This window comes from Solanum lycopersicum, chromosome 5 (genome assembly GCF_036512215.1).
Source record: "Solanum lycopersicum chromosome 5, SLM_r2.1".
In the NCBI taxonomy this organism is placed as follows: Eukaryota; Viridiplantae; Streptophyta; class Magnoliopsida; order Solanales; family Solanaceae; genus Solanum; species Solanum lycopersicum.
This window is the reverse complement of record NC_090804.1, coordinates 67,137,577-67,142,755: the sequence shown is the minus strand read 5'-3', so window position 1 is coordinate 67,142,755 and position 5,179 is coordinate 67,137,577.

Genomic DNA, 5,179 nt, shown 5'->3' with positions numbered 1-5,179 from the left:
ATGGATGATATTTTATGAGTAGACAAGAGCTAGCTAGCCCTTGTTATTTATACTCATGACTAGAGAGCTTTCATATGTTCTTGAGGACATATTTGGTCATAAAAAAAATATTTATTTGTTTTTGGAATAATTTTTCACTTTATTTGAGAATCAATGGTTGACAAGTCGTGAAAATTTTAAATTCCACTTGTAATTGGATTTCAAACTTATAAGATGTCTTTCAAATTTTGTCTGCGTAATTCCAAATATAATCTCTTAATTCTCTCCTTTGGAAAAAGTATAATCAAACAAAGTCGCATCTTCAAACTGTGAGGTTTAAAGAGGATAAGATGTATGCAGACCTTACTCTTACTTTTTCGTAATAGGGAGACTGTTTATATCAGATCCATAGTGATCAAAAAAATTTCGATTTGAAAATTGAAAAATATTTAATTTTTATGGCCAAACGTTTCTTTACCATCATAGGAATCTTTTTGAAGTTTTTCTTTAAGGGGAAACCATATATGTTAATTGTTGAGCTGTAAAGTGGAGAATCAAGTAATTTTGACATAAAAATTATATACATAAATATTTTCCTAATTCATATTATTATTATTATTATTCATTTACTTTATTAATAGTTCAAAAAATTTTAAATAAGAGAATCACCATAATTATAACACTTCTCGAATTGTTATAATAAAGTGCATGGATACATGAGCCATGACAAGAAAGAATAAAGGACCAAACATATTCTTGGATTATTCATCGCTACTTAAGTGATTTCTCTAGGTCATATGTAAGTTAACTTTACACTTCATTAAATCATACTTCACTAGATAACATTAATATTTATATTACGATAGACTATTTAGATTATATTTTGAAGAAGTAAATTCTTTTTTCAAATCTTAATTATAATTTAATAAAATATGGAATGATTTATGCGTCATATTATCATTTTTATGAATGACTATATATAGAGTTTAATAAACAAAATAAAGATACGTCAAAAATGTAACTTGTGAGTTTAAGTATATATATATCTTGGATTATTCATTGCTACTTAAGTGGTTTCTCTAGGTCATATGTAAGTTAACTTTACACTTCATCAAATCGTACTTCATTAGATAGTACTAATATTTATATTACGATAGTCTATTTATATTATATTTTGAGAAATTAAATCCTTTCTCGAATCATAATTACAATATAATAAAATATGGAGTGATTTATGTGTCGTACTATCATTTTTATGAATGACTATATATAGAGTTTGATAAACAAAATAAAGATGCATCAAAATTGCCCTAAACTTGTGAGTTTAAGTATATATATTTTTATTTTTTATTTTTTTAGAGGCTTTAGTAACAGAAGAAAATAGGATGCTTATTTGTCACCACACATTCCTTAAAAGAATCTCTTTTTTCCAATTGTAAAAAAGTGATAGAACTTTTTCCTTTGTTTATTGGGACTTTTAATTAATAATAATGAAGGTGAAAAAATTATAAGAAGGAATGCACCTCTAGAGAGGCCCGCCGCTCTTTATATTATTTAGTAGCGAAATTAGAAATTTTATTTGAAAAATTAAAAAAAAAATTGAAGTCGGTTATATTTTACATACAATCCGTTGACCTACAGAAATTATTGACTCGTCTTCGATGAGAGATTAGAATTTGTATTTATACTGAATTTACAAAAATAATAACAAATCAATGAACCTTATGACAGGAGATCTAGGAGAATAGAATGTACACGAACAATACTTTTGTCTTTGTGAAATGAAGATGTTTTTTTTCAATAGATCCTTAGCTTAAAAGAAATAAAAATTAAAGCATGAGCGCAAAAGAAATTAAAATAACAATAAAATAGCAAAATAAACAAAGTAAATAAAGCAACAACTAATTATGTAAATAGAAGATAAAGATATTATACAAAATTAGGAGAAGAGGAGTCTAGCACCCAGTCTCTCCCATGTAAAAGTAAGGTAATATTTATCTACTACTCTATTATTTTAATCTTCGATTTTTCTATCTTTTTATCTAGGTTATGTCCTCGATAAGTTGAAAATATATAACATCTTATGTAACCATCATCCCAAATTCTTCTTCAGCTTACATCTACGGCCTCTCCAAAAAGAAGACTAATTTGGACGAGTGGTCGAGCCACCTTATGGTAAGGGATGTCTTGACGACTTTTCACCAGAAAATTATATTATTTAATTAGGTCACGATATTAAATTTATGTATCTATACTATATGTATACTTCTCAATTCTTTGTGTGTCTCTTCTTATTTTTTTATTTTATGACACTCTTTGATAAAATTTATATCTCTCTTATTTTATGTCGAATAACAACAAATCTATATGATATTAATTGATATTCTTGACACCTTTTCATCAGAAAATTACGTTATTTAACTAGGTCACGATACTAAATTTATGTATATATACGATATATGTATACTTCCCGATTTCTTTGTGTGTCGCTTCTTATTTATTTTTTTACTTCATAACACTCCTTGATAAAATTTCTGTCTCTCTTATTTTTACGTCGAACAACTACAATTCTATATAATATTAATTGATATTCCTAATGGCAAAAAAAAAAGATATATGTGACTTTTTTTTAATTAAGACGTACATATGAGGAAATAAAGAATATTAGCTCTTTTGTCCATTTTCACAAGTTTCTTTGTGTTCAAATTGTGTCTAGAGAGAATCAATAATATCAGAAGCATTTGATAGCCTCTCCACACAAAACAACATTCCTTTTCTTTCTCCTCATAGTGATCAAAGTTCAGTAAGAGTGGGGGTAGGGTTACTACAAGTGTGGGGACATGGAAAGTGATTGGTAATAATCAGCTATGAAATTTATCGATAATCTCTAGCTAATATATATAATTATATAAATTTTAAATTATTTGAACTTTTATCGCAAAATTTTGTCGGTTGTTAATTTCTTATTTTAAGTGTAGTTTATTTATATGTAGGTGGATTTTGGGTGGTACACCAGGAGCTGGTGTGTTATACTGTAAATTAAGGAATTTTTTGGCGATAATAGCTAATTATAGTTAAATATATTTTTTTAGAGACAATTAACATTTTTTGTAAATGTCGCTAAAGTTTATAGCAACATTAGATCTAATAACAATTAACTAACGTTGATAAAGGATCTAGTGTTCTTTGTTGATGCGCATGATATATTACCATTAGAATTGCTTTTGTTGTAATAATAATGAATTTTAAGTCGACTTCCTATCGAGTAGCTGGTCCAACTAAACATATTCTATAATCTAATGTATTTTACAAGTTAATGGATAAGAGCAAAATTATCCGATGCATACCTAAAGAGTAACGGCTATGCGATCCGATTGTGAGATGTAAAGATGAGTGAAAGAAAGAATATTGCTAGTTTTTTTTTTCTTAATTCTATTTTTCTTTTCTCCCTTTGGAAACCTATGAATTAAACGGTTTGCAGGAAAAAAAAATTATTATTTTTTAGGCCATAAAGAATTTGAAAGATATCCTCTTGAGGTTTAATGTGGCTATAAAATAAATACCTATTTTAGTGGACAGCCTGATTCACAATATTTGATTTTTTTTGTTTTTTTTTTAGTGAAAAGACATAAATTTCCTCTTAAAAAATTATATCGAATAATTAATTACACGTTTTAATTATTATGATGATTTTATAACAACATACTTTTATTAGTTAAAGTGAATTTAATATCACCTTGAGACATGTAATACCGCCATCACATGTATGTGATGTATTACACTTACTGCTACATCAGTGTCACATCAGCACCACGTTAGAAATTATAATTTTATATTTTTTTTATTTTTTAAATTAATTAACTTTTCTTTTGCTAACTTTATTTTATTCTTAATTAATCCCTAACTAATTATTAAAATTATCTAATAATCATATCTGCTTTCAAATCTAAATTCGATCCCCTTTTATCTCTAATCTAACTAGAAAAATTATCCCCATATCGCAATTCTCTTTGTCTTATTCGGCGAAGAACAATCAACCCATCACCACCACAAACCTACCACCACAACATCATCACTAGCAGAGACTTTCTTCAATATGCGCAAACAGAGATGCTGCTTTCAATGATGGACACCGGCCCTTGTGTTAAAGTAGCATCGAGTTTCGCTTGAAAACTTAGAATCTGTTGTAAAATTCGAATTAAAAATTATTTTTTCTACGTATGATGATAAAATTGAGAGTGACAAATTGTAAAATCGTGATGAGAAAAAAATAAAATTGAGTGACAAATTGTAAAATCGTGATAAGAAAAAAAGAAAAACTATGAAATAAAATAAGAGAAGAGGAACATGAAAAAGAAAAAGAAATATTCGTATGACTTTATTTTCAACTCAAACGCGCCTATTTTATTTTTATATTTAATTTTATTTTCACGTTAATTCTGGGATGATATTAATTACACTTTAAACAATAATAGATATGTAACAGATCGTCATAGTAATTGAAGCGTGTAACTCACATTTCAATACAAATTTAAGAGTGAATTTATATATTTTCTTTTTAAATAAATAAAACGAAATCACACAAATTAATTTTTTTTCCTCTCCGCTGAATTTCTTCCCATAATCTTTTATTACATACATCGTATTTTGTTTATCATTAGGTCACATCCTCTATGAATATTCATCTTTAAAAAACAAAAGTCTCATGTGTGAGGTTTACATGATTCTCCCAAAACAACTTGTCATCTAACCTTGTCCAAGTGGTATACATCAATTTTGCATAAATTCTCCTATTGTAAGGTGCTTGTTAATTTTTGTCCTTTAAATTATTAATTATTAATTTTGTTTGTATTTCTTGTTTAATAATAATTCGTCGATTAAAATATCTTTACTCATAATATAATTTTACAGGGTCGTATCTAACTTAAGTTTTGTAGTATCAAATTTGGAAAGCAAAAATCAAGAGAACTTTTGTTTTGTTCAATAAACTTTTTGTGAAAATAAATTATATTTTTTTAGTCATAACTTTGTGAATTCTGAAACTAAACTTATGTCTTTATCGCATAAACTCAACAGGAAAGAAGCTATATTTTACAAAAGATATTATATATTTTAAATGTTAGATATATTTTCAAATAAATTAAAATATTTAATGTCAAAAATTAAACATGACCACCAAAATAAGGATATTCATGTGAAT